Consider the following 16,052-nt stretch of genomic DNA (forward strand, 5'->3'; position numbering starts at 1 on the left):
CTGTTTGCTCAGTCTAATGTTTGTATTTGGGCGCATAGGGCATTAAAATGGCTGATACTCGTCAGTGTTCTCGAGAGTTTGTAAGTGAATTCATTGGATTATATATAGAAACCATCCATGTTTGTGGAAGATTAAAAGTAAAGAATATAGTGACCGAGACAAAAAGACAGCAGCATACAATGCTCTAATTGAAAAATTGCGGGCAGTTGACGCCTCGTCAAACAGAGAAACGGTAAAAAAAAAAAAAATCGTTGCGAACTGGCGAAATTATTTGCGGATGGATGTCGAAACTTATAATTATCTCTTAAAGCTTGTAACCCCTCATATTATGAGAAAAAATACTTGTATGAGAAGGGCAATTTCTCCTCATGAACGGCTGGCGGTAACATTAAGATTCCTAGCAACAGGAAGGAGCTACAAGGATTTGGAATTTTCAACTGCAATATCGAAACAAGCGTTGAGTAAAATAATACCCAACACATGTGAAACTATTTACGCTGTCCTGAAGGATGAGTTCATGAAGGCAAGTCAAGTAAATTAAGTCTGTCAGCGAGCTGTTTACCGAAAAGAGTAATCCAAAGTTCAGAAATCTAGAAGATCTGGTGTAAGAGTAGATCAAGTATACCAGCCAACGTTATGGTATTTTGATCTGCTTGGCTTTCTTAGTGATCAAGAAACGCCAAGACCAAAGAGGAGTACAATTGAAGATGAAATTGGAGTGTCAATGTGCCAGGAAATGGAACACGAGGTAATGTAAAACAAAACAGGTTCGCCCTGCAACTCTCGCAGTAAATGTACGTGAGAAAACTGCTTTCGCTTTAGCAACCACTGTCTACACCATTTTGACCGCCTTCTCTGTCTCTTGCGGTTGGTCTGAATGTTTTTTGCAACACAAGTTGCGAACACAGACCACAACAGAACTTCCTCCATTTCTATATTTCAAAATAACTGAATTAAATTTTTGACGTTTACGGGGAGCGTAGTCGCTTGCCACGGATATTTCTTATCTACACCGACAGATGGCGGGCGAGTAGTAGATTGGGGTTTGTGTCGTGTGAACACACCACATTTGCAGCGATCTTTTGCATGTACAGACATCTGCGCCAATGTCTGCGCAGACAGATCGTTGCGTGTGGACCGGGCTTTATGTTAGACTGTTCTTTTGATTGTCCTTTTGACGCTGTAATTAACCAATTTGCCAGGAAGAATAAGCGCACAGAATTCATCATTTAAGGAAGAGAACCACAATTGTAACTTTTTTATATCATATGTGTATAATCAGTTTAAATAAAACGATTGCATGTGCCTTGACTATTTTTTATTGTGGTAAAGGTAAAGGTATCTCAAGATGTCCTTAGGGCCCCTCCTTGAGGTTTTCTCTATCCGCTACTGTCTCAGGCAGACCCAAAAAATTGCCACAGAGAAGTGTAGATTTTTTATGGGATGCTTCAAGGTAGCCCAACCACAAACTAACTTAGTATCTAGTGCTATACAAACAATCTGTGTTCCTCCAAATTGCCTTATAATACACTAAATCTTCCTCCTTGTAATAACTGCACTATTTTATTTTTACACTTAAATATCAGGTCCCTAAAATATATAACTGACGAACTTGGTATTCTTTTGAAAGATAATAGAAGAATGATAGTACGCTTAGATCAACATTGGATCATACAAGTAGACACAAAACCGTTCCGTCAGATTTTCATCCAATTACAAGTTAATGTAGACCCAATGAAGGTTATGGGGGTTCCTCAATACATATAAGTAGTGATCAAACAATGGAAAATCCAGGACGGAATGTAACACACAGCAGTCTTGTGTGTGAGTTGCGTTTGTATGAATGTGTTTGTGCATATGTTTATCTATTGTTGACAAAGGCCCATGGCTGAAAGCTTTAATTGTGAGTACCTTTTGGTTGTGTCTATCTGTGACTCAGTATCTCTGCTATATGGCATGTAACGTTTTAGACCTGAAATGTACTGTTATGGACATTAACGACTTAAGTATTAAAATGTTTTTGAAGCAGCCTATTATGCTTCTACAATTAGTACAGCTTGTAACTGTGTATCACTCCCCTGAAGTGGTGGAGAGAAATTTACTGAATGCTTAGAAAAGCTTATTATGTGTGTACAGAAATATGCCAACTACAACATGCTAATTTTTGCAGACTACTGATGTTAGAAAAAAATACGGTTAAAAATATTAATTTAGCAAGATGTTAAGATTACATAAATTTTTCTTTACAAGTGAAATTTTATTTATTTATTTATCCATCTTTAAGCATTTACATAAAATCGATGTCGTCACGAGTAATGTACAATTTACATATTAAGAAATATAACTATTGTGAGGTATCACACAAAGCTAAAGCATACATTTTAAAAGAACATACATAATAAAGGAATACATTTGATACATAAAGATATCCCACATAACTAAAGTGTGCATTTTAAAGAATGTGCATAATAAAAGAATACATTTCATACATAAGGATTTATCCGCATGTTTAACAGTTTAATATGGAACTACAGAGACAAAAAAAGCTTAGGAATAGGTACAAACAGAGTTGCAGGTTGTTTCGTAAGTCAGGTCTATTTTTGAAGAGTTTTCAAATTCTTTAACACTGTAAAAAGCTTTGTCTTTCAGCCATGTTTTATTCTTACTTTTAAATATATTAAGAGAGACACAATGTGCCTGCACAGGTAATGTGTTGAAAAGCCTTATTCCCATGTATTCATAACTGTCTTGTGTTTTCTTGAGTCGAGTTGTTGGTATGTCTGTCTTAAATATTTGACGAGTGTTATGATTATGAACGGACTGCCTAAGGTTGTAACGGTTAAAGTTTTCTTTTGTGTGCAATAGGCAGCTGTATATAAAAAGAGAAAGGACTGTCATTATCTGTAATTATTTGAAGTATGACCTACATGATATGTTATTTTTGGTAATCCCAGAGATGCTCCTGATGGCTTTCTGCTGCCATATAAAAATTTTCCTGGACCATGAAGAATTACCCCATAGAAGAATACCATAACTAATATGGCAATGAAAGAATGCATAATAGGAATTAATCAGCAGGCTTTCAGAAACACAGGTGCGTAATTTTTTCAGTAGATAGATAACATGCAAAAGCTTTCGAGATATGTTGTCTATGTGACTTTGCCAAGTTAATTTCGTATCTAAGTATATGCCAAGAAGTTGGGTAGAACTGTACTCAATATCAGCATTGGATAAGCGAAAGAACTTGCCCCCCTTCTAACAGCCATGTACCGCAAGTCTCTAGAGGAACGGAAGGTTCCAAATAATTGGAAAAGGGCACAGGTAGTCCCAGTCTTCAAGAAGGGTCGTCGAGCAGATGCGCAAAACTATAGACCTATATCTCTGACGTCTATCTGTAGTAGAATTTTAGTACATGTTTTTTGCTCGAGTATCATGTCGGTTTTGGAAACCCAGAATCTACTATGTAGGAATCAACATGGATTCCGGAAACAGCAATCGTGTGAGACCCAACTCGCTTTAATTGTTCATGAGACCCAGAAAATATTAGATACAGGCTACCAGGTAGATGCTATTTTCCTGGACTTCCGGAAGGCGTTCCATACAGTTCCGCACTGTCGCCTGGTAAACAAAGTTAGAGCCTACGGAATATCAGACCAGCTGTGTGGCTGGATTGAAGAGTTTTTAGCAAACAGAACACAGCATGTTGTTCTCAATGGAGAGACGTCTACAGACGTTAAAGTAACCTCTGGCGTGCCACAGGGGAGTGTTATGGGACCATTGCTTTTCACAATATATATAAATGACCTAGTAGATAGTGTCAGAAGTTCCAGGCGGCTTTTCGCGGATGATGCTGTAGTATACAGAAAAGTTGCAGCATTAAAAAATTGTAGCGAAACGCAGGAAGATCTGCAGCGGATAGGCACTTGGTGCAGGGAGTGACAACTGACTCTTAACATGGACAAATGTAATGTGTTGCGAATACATAGAAAGAAGGATCTTTTATTGTATGATTATATGATAGCAGAACAAACACCGGTAGCAGTTACTTCTGTAAAATATCTGGGAGTATACGTGCGGAACGATTTGAAGTGGAATGATCATATAAAATTAATTGTTGGTAAGGCGGGTACCAGGTTGAGATTCATTGGGAGAGTCCTTAGGAAATGTAGTCCATCAACAAAGGAGGTGGCTTACAAAACACTCGTTCGATCTATACTTGAGTATTGCTCATCAGTGTGGGATCCGTACCAGGTCGGGTTGACGGAGGAGATAGAGAAGATCCAAAGAAGAGCAGTGCGGTTCGTCACAGGGTTATTTGGTAACCGTGATAGCGTTACGGAGATGTTTAGCAAGCTCAAGTGGGAGACTCTGCAAGAGAGGCTCTCTGCATCGTGGTGTAGCTTGCTCGCCAGGTTTCGAGAGGGTGCGTTTCTGGATGAGGTTTCGAATATATTGCTTCCCCCTACTTATACCTCCCGAGGAGATCACGAAGGTAAAATTAGAGAGATTTGAGCGCGCACGGAGGCTTTCAGTCAGTCGTTCTTCCCGCGAACCATACGCGACTGGAACAGAAAAGGGAGGTAATGACAGTGGCACGTAAAGTGCCCTCCGCCACACACTGTTGGGTGGCTTGCGGAGTATAAATGTAGATGTTGATATATTTATAGCCTTTTCATAGTTAATAGCTAACTCATTGGCTTCGAACGACATATTGGATAATCTGAGAAAATCTTTACTTTGCTCCTTCAGTTTATTTATGTCCTTCCCTGAATTGATGAAGGTTGTATCATCTGCATAAAGCACAGATTTGCATGGCATATTGCTGGGCAGGTCATTTATAAATATTATAAACAGTAATGGCCCAAGTACTGATCCTTGGGGAACACCCCTAGTGACATTCAGTAACTGTGACTTTTGACCGTTGTAGCTTGCAAAAAATGGTTCAAATGGCTCTGAGCACTATGGGACTCAACTGCTGTGGTTATCAGTCCCCTAGAACTTAGAACTACTTAAAGCTAACTAACCTAAGGACATCACACACATCCATGCCCGAGGCAGGATTCGAACCTGCGACTGTAGCAGTCGCACGGCTCCGGACTGCGCGCCTAGAACCGCGAGACCACCGCGGCCGGCTGTAGCTTGCAGTTTGCTTTCTGTTACTGAGATATGATTTAATGAGGGAGAGTTCCAGCAGTATTGTTGGTTTACAGAATCAAATGCTTTGCTTAAGTCCACTAGTGTGGCTTCAGCAGATAATTTGGATTCAAAAGAAGATTGCACAATAGAAACAACATTTTCGACAGCATTAATTGTTGATAACTGGGCCCTAAAACCATATTGAGACTTAGTCAGAATATTGTGTTTTTTTTTTTTTTTCAAATGCATGTTAATTTGCTTTTGTGTACAATATTCGATTATTTTTGAAAAAATAGGTATCAGAGAAATTGGACGATAATTATCAGTGCAGGATTGATCACCCTTTTTGTGTAATGGAATTACTACTGTCTTCTTTAGACATTCTGGAAAAATACTGCTGTCAAATATCCAGTTTATGAGTGTGCAGAGAGGGAATGATATCAAGTCGATTATTTTTTTAATCACAAAACTTGAGAGGCCATAAATATCTTCTGATCTGGAGTCACTTAACTTTGTCACTGATTTAATTACATCACTTATTTCCACATGTCCCCAATTACAGGTTGGCACAGTATCAGCAAAGTTTTGTAAAAACTGGTTTATATAAGTAGATTGTGAATTTGATTTTGAACTCTTCTTATGAGAAGATGAGGGATTAGGGTTTGCTGCATTGATAAAAAAAAGAGGTTAAATTCATCTGGGGCGACATTAACATCAGTTGTAACTTTTACACTAAGGCTACCTGTACGTAATTCTGCTTTAATGACTCTCCACGCAGCCTTACACTTATTACTGGAGTTTTTGATGAAGTTATCATTTGCTCTATATTTTGCTAATCTGATTTGTGATCTATAGTGTCTCTTGAGGCTAACATACGTTGCATTGTCAACACTACCATTTTTTACCTTATCATAACATATCAAAACCATTAATCGTAGCTTCTGTAAATATGGTGTGAACCACCTATGTGGAGTAGTTCGACCATGCTTTCTTGCCATAGTTTTGTTTCGTTTGGTAACCATTGGACAGGAGGTATTGAAAATTTCAGATAGAGTACTAACAAACCTGTTACAATCCTCCTCAACATTGTTGGAAGCATATATTATATTATTCCAGTTTAGTACCTTCAGCTTATCCGTGAAGCTATTTATGCTTTTATCATTTAATAACCTGACATACCGGGTTGGTTCACAATCCCCCATTGTTTCATTAATTGTTAGTTTTCCCCATATACCTTTGTGATCTGTCAGATGGTCGACATTAAGGAGTCCCAATTCAAAATCATCTTTATGTATATTTGTGATAAAATTGCTGAGACAAGAAAGTTGTCTTGTGGGACTATAATTTGCACAGAAGAGATTATGGGATCTTAGCATGTTGAGCAAACTAGTATTTTTGTGTGTTTTTTTCAATCCTGCCTTTGTAACTTCATAACAAATAGACATAAAAGTGAAATGAACTAGGATTTAAGGTTCTTGGTAATTATTTGCTATGAAAAAGTAAAAAGCATTGTTGAGGACAAAGCCACTTATAACAATCTCAAATGACATTATACATCACAAACCAGGGTAGCACAAATGAACATTACACTGAAAAGCCAAATAAAGATGTAAGGCAGCTAGGGGGATTAGAAAAGCAGAATTGTGTACAAGTACAAATTGTAAGGAAACCCCAAGTACTGTCTGTATCACAGCAGATAAATTTAATCCATTTTCTGTCAAGGCAGCAAATCTCACTACCACCTCAACTTCTGGTGGGCATATTTCCAATTCAACATATGCTCCTAATCTAGACCCCATTTCTGGCAGGCAGTTTCTTCAAAATTGTGCAAACACTGTGCCCGCTTTTGGGTGAACACAAATACAAGTATGTGACATGGTTAAATTAATAACAACACTAGGAAATTCAAAATCTAAGGACATTTATGGTTTATAAAATTTTGTGATTAAAAAAAATAGTGGATCTCATATCGAACAATGTCTGTACACAATTAAATTAGATACATGCTAGTGTTCATTTTCCAGAGTGCAGAGTGTCTAAAAAGAACAGTTATTGCCCCTCTTCATAAAAGGAATAACAAGTTATGCACAAATAAGTATTGTCCAATTTCACTAGTAGTTATTCTATCCAAAATAATAAAATACTGTGAACAACAGGATATTTACAGACATTTATCTGAAAACAGTGTCATGATTCAATCTCAATATGGTTTTCTGTCCAACTTATCAACAGTGGAAGCAGAGACATTGTTTCTTTCATACAAACCTCATTTGAATCAAAGTTATCTGTTGAAGTCATTCTTGTCAATCTAAGCATGGCATTTGATTCAGTGAACCTTACAATACTAGGTACTGGAGAAACTTTGGTGTTGTGGACTTACAACTCTCCCCATAAGCTCCTATCTATGTGACAGGAAGCGAATTGTAGTTTACAATAACCAAAAGTCCCAATACTTATATGTAACTTGAGGAATTCCTCAAGGTTCTGTGCTTGGCCCCTATTCTGTTTATAATATTTGTGATGATCTTCCCAGTAACATGCCCCGTAAATCTGTACTTTGTCCTGATGACACAACATTAATTAGCTCTGGGATGAAACTGGAAAAAAAGAGTACCTTACCTGTCTAATACGTGGTTCAAAACCAATTAGCTATCCATCAACTATGAAAAGACAATTAACATCATTTTCAGTTTATCAAGCAACGAAACTGGGATCTCAAATGTTAAGCTACTTGATATACACCTTTACTCGAAATTAACTTGGGACAAACAAAAAAACCACTTATGCTGAAAGCTCTCATGTATTACCCTTTTATTGACTAAACTACAGACATGTGTAATAAAACCTCCGTTACCTAACTCCAACTATGCCTTCTTTCATTGCCATGTGCAATATGGTAACCTTTTATTGATTAATTCTGCAGAGGGGGGGGGGGGGGGGGGGAACCCTCATTGGCAACAAAAGGCTATCAGATCTATTTCTGGAGTTACGAACTCTAAAACCTCCTGCAGACCACTTTTTAAAGAGTTACAAGTATTGACAGTCCCATCACTTTTTATATAATTTTGTGTACTAAAGATTAAAGGAAACTTAAATAACTACATCTTAAGGGAAGCCGTACACCAATCCAAAACTAAGCAAATGAAACAGACAAATATGCCCATGTCAAGATTAAAGAAAATACAATCTTGTTATAAATACCTGGGTATAAAATTAGTTAATACTTTATCTCTTGCGGCGCATCTTGTCTAACTTAACGTCTTTAAAACAAAAACTAAAAAATGGTTGAAAACAAGACTTTCTACAGTATTTCAGAATTTCAAAACTGTTATAAGGATGACCTGAGATACTAAATTACTTCTAACTGTAAACCATTTTGTATTTACCTTAGCACACCAGCAGTTTATTTGATACTTCTATATATTATTTTCTGTCGTATATTTTATGTGGATTGTATTATTATTAGTATGTGTAGTGTAATTGCGTCACCAAAATGTATTTGTAAAATATATGTAACCTCCCCATGATAGCATCGATTGCATAAAAATACTCAAACATGGATCACAATAAATAAATACTAGTAGGCCTACGGTGAAAACTTTGAATTTCATATATACTGTAAATGTACAGTTTACCACAAAATCATCAATTACTTAACATTGGATGTCTTTCAGGTTTTGTTTCATTCCCTTGCTTGAGCTTTTGAGATAAATTGATGGGATTTTAAAAGTACCAGCTTATCAAGAAGAGAATGTAAAAATTCCTCCCTGGGCATTACCTGTGCAATGAACATGGCTCTATCATTTCGTACCTACTGTTTGAAAATTACTTTGTCAGGCAAGATGTCAAGTTCCTTTTTTGGGACATCAAGTAGGGTATATGGTCCAGTACATTCTGCACAGATCTCGAGTATGTATTTTTCATTATCGGTACTATACACTATGAAAGCTATCATGTCTTTATCATTTGCATTAAGCTTTGCTCCTTCTGTCATAAGGTTTGATGATGCTTCCAAACGTACACACTATGAGTCCCTGATGAGCCCAGAAGAACGCACCACTTTGATTGTAGAATGCAAAACACAGAGTGACCAATTCTGTGAGCTGTGTATTTCTGTTTATAGAGGCTGTAGAGCTCATTCAGCAATAGAAGAATTAACCTTTTCTGCTTGTGCATCTTAACATTGTTAATCACAGTTGAAACACACTCCTTTTTACAAGGACATGGTAGTAGTAGTAGTAGTAGTAGTAGTAGTAGTAGTAGTAGTAGTTTATTCATCCAGAGACAATGTACATTGCATTGCACAACTATTTTAATCATACTTGTAAAATTCCATAATACGATTAATATCACTTATTTTTTTGGCACCTTGTCATTTTGAAACTCTAACTTTTAACTTCACCATATATTCATGTGCACCAAATTTCTTGATTATTTTTTTTTTTTTTAACTACGATCTTGGCAAGAGGCTAATTATATTAATTTTATCATCTTTACTACATACTTTCACTTTTTCTTTCACTTTGGTAATAAGTACATCACACTTGCTTTGTGCATATTTTCTGTACTATTTTGATTCTGAGCTTCTAAACCACTATGGAAAGATGCTTCTCTTGGACACTGAGATTGTTCAGGAATGACGTTAATATTCACATTTTTGCTCTTGGAAAGGTGTTCAACTAGTATCTTATGCAAACCGTTTTTAACTGATTTTTTGTGAGTACCTAATGGGTCACAACATTTTCTGCCAAAAGTGTGGTTGTATTTGTCTAAATATTTATCTTTGTGGTAATGGTAAATATTACTAATTTCTTTCAAAATTCTTAATTTTTGTGAGCATTGTTCAGCTGGCAAGTCACTGACCCTTATTAATTCTTGAGGTATTTCTTTCCCATAGTGTTGGTTATGGCACTGTTCACTTATTAGTTCAACCATAAAACAACTCATACTTAATACGTGAACAATCTTTTATTCTTGGAAACATTTGATGATGGAGGAGCTCAAGTTTACACTTGTTCATTGACTTTGGTGTCTGCAAAGAAAATAATACGAAAAGTAACTCCATTGGAACTCACAACAGTGTCTGTTAGAACACACAACATAACTGATAAACTATGCAATGAAATATCCTGTTTTTTCCTCTCTCTAATGAAAATTGCAGCTGGCAAGTAGTTACAACTGAAGTTTTAAATCTAAATACATAGAAAAAATGTTATTGTGTGTATACTGTACACAAGTGTAGTACAACAAATGTATTGGTAAGTTATGTTTAAGAGTTAGAACTCTTTCTATTGTTATAAATGCCTATTGTTATTTAAAAGTAGAAATATTTCATTATTTATTGTATGTACTGATTTAAACAACATTTGATCAATGTCAATTTAATAATTTCAAGCCCTTGTTAACTTGACACTCCACAAGCAACACAGCACTGAAATTTAGTGCTGTGTTGCTTTCAATGTACTTGAGTCTCCATCATAATTTTTTATGAGGTATTCCTACAATTATAAAGAAAATTCTGTAAAATTTTGAATTGTTTCCGTTCAGTCCGTTTTCAGATACTGACCTGCGAAAATTGATGTTAAAAGGTTTTCGGCCATTTTTGAAAAGCTCTAGAAAAAACAGGAGTGTATTCTCAGAGCTAAAACTTATACTGCAGATGGTTATGTAAGAGTTTAACACAAAAATAACATATTAGTGAGACTCTCTTCCTTCATAAAAATTTATGGTCGTAAAAAGTAATGATTGATAAATTTTTTCCTACTCTTTACAGAAAGCATTTGTTTGACTGTCTTGTATGATAGAAAAATTTTTAAAAAATATGTACCTGGAGTTTATTTCTTGCTGAACACACTGGTTTTTAATTATTCTGTTATCTTTGAAAATAATTAGGCAATTAAAGTTTCTGCAAACCACATTCTCCATTAAAATTTACCCAAACACCGTTTTAAAAATGGCTGCCAGAAAAAACTATGGCTTATACAATGTTTTCAAACAGTGTTTTGTGACTGTCTGCCAACAGTGAACACATGGAAAAAAGTCTAGGGAAATACGAAATGTTGAACAACATTGTCTGGGTGATTTGAAACTAACTGACCCAGCATGGAGACCTGATACTGTCTGTCTGTGATGATTGCTGCCTTTGCTTCTTTCACGTCATAGCTTCCCTGATATATTTTTGCTAACAACACATTTCCTGCAGAGCTCAGTTGAAAACGGTTAACCTGGTTGATAAGATCATCATATATACTTTATTTCCATTGCCTCTTTTTTGAGGGAATCCCACAACCTGTTGATGTGGCACAGAAATAAATGTGCTTTCTTCATTGATGCTTACTTTGCCACGGCAGATTTGTCAGTCTGGTTAAGGTGAACCCTCCTCACATGTTCCAAACAACACTGCGATGTGCATCACTGCTTCTGGCCTATGTACTAATGCTTTGCCTCAAACCATATGATATATTGTTTTTTTTTTCTCAGTGCACAGAGGTTATTATTCCCTTTTTAATCCATTCCTTACAAACTTTCATTCTGATTTGAATTTGTGATCTTTTGAGGGGAAAGGCTATATTAAAATAATGGCAGTGTCAACAAATATTAATGTTTTCTTATGAGTAACTTCTGTACTGAACACCTTCTCACAGGAGTCACACTTCAACATGTATCTAAATACATTTAAATTACTAAGAACTTCATTACCTGTATGTATGTTTTGGACTATCTGTGGTGTAAGAGTATGGAAACTTGGGTTTAGTAAAATTCTTTTGTATTATGATACACACGGTGTCCTACGAAGGAGTTTAGAATGTTTGAACTTTGATAACTTAAACAAAAATAACAAGAGCTATCATTGTTAAGTCACATAGATGGTCACAACATTACTGATGATGCTTTACTGTTGAAGTTCAGCAGCAACACAGAATCTGCAACAATGAGAACAAATCGACACTTGTGCTGTGGCTTCAGTTGGAATGGATTCACAAGCAGTTGCAATCGCCTGTCTGTCATATCATCCAGCATATGTGGCTTTGTGGCACAGATAGTGTCCTTCTGAGTTCCCTCAGAAAGAAGTCTAACTGCATTAGATCAGGAGATCTAGGTGGAAACTCAACACTTTCTTGTAAGCCTATCCCCCAATCAACAAATATGTCATCCAGGAATTGCCGCACATAATGGTGTAAATGTGACGGTGAACCATCTTGTCAAAAAAAATGATCTTCATCTCGGTACAGTTGGTGTACACTTTGCTTCTCCAACATGGTAGGGTACTTCACACCTGTCACTGTTTCTTCAAAAATGAAATATGCGACAAGTCCTCAGACTGATGTATCACACCACACAGGTAATCCTCCAACAGATTAACAGCTCTATATTCTGCAACATAGGGTTTATCTCTTGCCCAGAACACAGTTATGGTGATTGATGGTTCCATCCAGTTTAAACATCACCTCATCAGACCAAACATTGACATGAGTCAACAGTTAATTATTGCAAGTCCATTCACAAAATTCAAGGCATCTATCCAGATCATCCTCATTCATCATGTGAAGAAACCTGGGAATATAGGGTTTCCACTTTGCTTGCTTTAAAATATGGTGAACACTTTATTTGCTTACATCCGATTATGTGGAGCTTGCAGTATAGACTACTACTTGCGAAAGCTGGCAGTAAACATCATCTCCCCCCTCCCTTTCATCTACTACTGATTTCTTCCTGCAGCACTGTCCCTTCTTCAGATCACACTCACACTTCCTCCTTCCCTCTCAAATTTGTCATGTGATTTCGTTACTGTTATCCGTGACGATGGTGCAGTATCAAACCCTGCCTATCACTGTCTCTGTATTTCTTTCATGTATTCAGATTCCCAATAACACTTTAAAATTTATTTTCTTGGCTCCAAGGACATGTTTCCTGCCATCTTGTTATTTACAATGGGTTACTGGAAACTACAAACACACAAAAGAAAAACAAAAGAATGGCTGTACACGCTACTCATGAGAGCACCATATAATCACAACTGGATCAGGTTGCCATTAATACCTCCTCAACAGTGTAAATCCCATTGTGGGACACCATGTATTTTGAACATTCAATAGTGTAATGAATGAATGATCAATAAATGTTGTAGCAATAGCGATACTGAAGACAACTGTTATTCCCAGTGGGGTCTCTCTCAATATTTTCCATATTAAATGCAGCCAAAAGGTTTCTTATATCAAATTCTGTGATATACTGACAACATTAAGATTTACATTCTCATACAAAATAATTGTGCTTCCCCTTGGAATGTACATACTAATAAAACATTCTAGAGTTACTTGGAGAGAATGCCACCAGGAGACCTGGGTGCAAATGATTAACTTTAGATATTCAAATTCAAGTGCACAGTATTCGGTCTGTTTCTCAACATCAAGCTGATTGGATCTGTTGGATTTACATAAGTTAATGCTGTTATTCATAAGAGTTTGACAGCATCTACCCCATTTACATGACCAGCTGTAGTTATTGCCAGCAGGTGTGATTTGGAAAATTAGAAATGGAGAGTTCTTCAGTTCTGAGTCAGTACTGAGTGAGGTAGATGTTATCTACATGTGGAAGAACAGTCAAGCAAAAAACTTCAGATTCTAATAGTGTCTTTGTTACTTACAATCTTTTGACAGAAAATTATGAAGGTTTGTGCTGATTTTGATTCTGTAAAGTTAGAGCAGTATCAGTTATCTGATTAGTCTGCTGCAGTTTGCTCTTGACATTGTTTCTAGCTGCCTTCCACTGTAATGCTGTAAGTATATAAGTGTGGGCTACAGAATCTAATCTGTGCCTGTGTTTTAAAAGAGTTCATCTGAGAAATTTGGAAAGAAATGAACAATTCAGGTGTAGGAAATGGGCTAACACTAGGCTACAAGTGTATGACTCTTACAATTGATGTATAGCCTATGCAGGTGATCTCATGATCTTTTCAGACTCCAAAGGTATGGCAGCAAAATAACTTAAATAACTGAACACACAAACAGTGGAATCTTGTTTGAGAACATACACTTTATGACAAACATAAAATCAGGACCAAGAGAAATGGAGAAAAATTAAGCACGCAGACAAGTCTAAATACTTAGGTTAATAGCTAGGGCCTAAATTATGAAAGAAAGAAGCCTTTACGAAATGGAAATGACCTTCCAAATAATGAAAGTTATCCAAAATATGGGATTGATATCCTTAAATGCCAAAATTAGACACTACTGTATGATTATTTGACCAGACTCTATATGTGGCAGAGACTCACACAATGAAGAAATAATGTCAGATGGAGAAACTTGAGGCCAAAGAAAGAAAGACTTTGAGAAAAATGCTGGTTCCAACCGAAGGAAAGAGTGAATACAGAGGGCATTACAGCCACAAACTGTATACACTCTTGCAGAATAAAAGTGACACAATTCGGAAAAGAAGTGTTGTTTTTTATGGTCACATGACATTAATGAGCCTATGGCGGATACCTGAAAGCATATTAACCTGTTTTCAAGACAAGAAAATCAAAGGAGCTTGGTTCACAAAAGTTTAAAAAGATCTAAGAGAACTGGAAATTTCGCTTAAAGGCATCCAGGAGTATGGCTTATTTAAGGAAATGCTAAGAATGCTCAAAGATTCAGGCGAAGCCGAAGGCAGGGATACAAGTGAGAAAAGACAACACTGAAAGTGAATGCCAGAGCATTGAGCAGCAGTTAAAACTCGCAAAAAGACAGTTGAATTTACATGGTTCTTAGATGGCTAAGCCGGCCGAAGTGGCCGTGCGGTTAAAGGCGCTGCAGTCTGGAACCGCAAGACCGCTACGGTCGCAGGTTCGAATCCTGCCTCGGGCATGGATGTTTGTGATGTCCTTAGGTTAGTTAGGTTTAACTAGTTCTAAGTTCTAGGGGACTAATGACCTCAGCAGTTGAGTCCCATAGTGCTCAGAGCCATTTGAACCATTTTTAGATGGCTAAAATGACGAAAGAAGAAGAAGATAAGCACATACAGAAAAACTGTCTTGCAAAACAAGACTACTGCATTTACACATTCCATTTATAATTTTATCTCACGATATAGGACTTCCTTTCTATTGTAATTTAAGTGCTCTCGCCATGTTAAGAATGTAAATTTTTCTCCAGCCTCTTATGAATGGGGCGCAAAGTTCTTTGATTGTAATATTGCTTTTTCAGATATCTTTGTTAATACACAAATTAACAATCAGGTCATGTCTATGAGGTATTATCACAACAACAGAGTTTTTCATCTTACTTACGTCTAAAATATTCTTTACAACTGTCACTTACTGGATTCATTGTGTACCATCTACTTACAAGGGAACCTCCCCATCAGACCCCCCTCAGATTTAGTTATAAGTTGGCACAGTGGATAGGCCTTGAAAAACTGAACACAGATCAATCGAGAAAACAGGAAGAAGTTGTGTGGAACTATGAAAAAATAAGCAAAATATACAAACTGAGTAGTCCATGTGTAAGATTATCAACATCAAGGATAATGTCTGCTCAGCAGTGCCGTGGTTAGCGTGAGCAGCTGCGGAGCGAGAGGTCCTTGGTTCAAGCCTTCCCTCGAGTGAGAAATTTAATTTTTTATTTTCAGTTTATGTCACAAACTCTTATGTTTTCATCACTTTTTTGGGAGTGATTATCACATCCACAAGGAAACCTAAACAGGGCAAGGTAGAAGAATCTTTTTACCCATTCGCCAAGTGTACAAGTTAGGTGGGTCGACAACATATTCCTGTCATGTGACGCACATGCCGTCACCAGTGTCGTATAGAATATATCAGACATGTTTTCCTGTGGAGGAATCGGTTGACTATGGCCTTGCGATCAACTGTTTTCGGTTCCCATTGGAGAGGCACGTCCTTTCGTCTACTAATCACGAGGTTTCGCGGGGCG

The 16,052-nt window shown here is 36.9% G+C and overlaps 1 long non-coding RNA gene across 1 annotated transcript; it reads left to right on the top strand.

The window, feature by feature from the left end:
• Positions 1 to 2,684: 2,684 nt before the first annotated feature.
• LOC126234442 (uncharacterized) lies at positions 2,685 to 9,423 on the top strand. Its single transcript, XR_007544724.1, has 4 exons — positions 2,685 to 2,705; positions 2,955 to 3,094; positions 8,811 to 9,045; positions 9,134 to 9,423. It is a non-coding gene; the product is annotated as an uncharacterized LOC126234442 (long non-coding RNA).
• Positions 9,424 to 16,052: the final 6,629 nt, after the last annotated feature.

This window comes from Schistocerca nitens, chromosome 2 (assembly GCF_023898315.1).
Source record: "Schistocerca nitens isolate TAMUIC-IGC-003100 chromosome 2, iqSchNite1.1, whole genome shotgun sequence".
NCBI classification, from domain to species: domain Eukaryota; kingdom Metazoa; phylum Arthropoda; class Insecta; order Orthoptera; family Acrididae; genus Schistocerca; species Schistocerca nitens.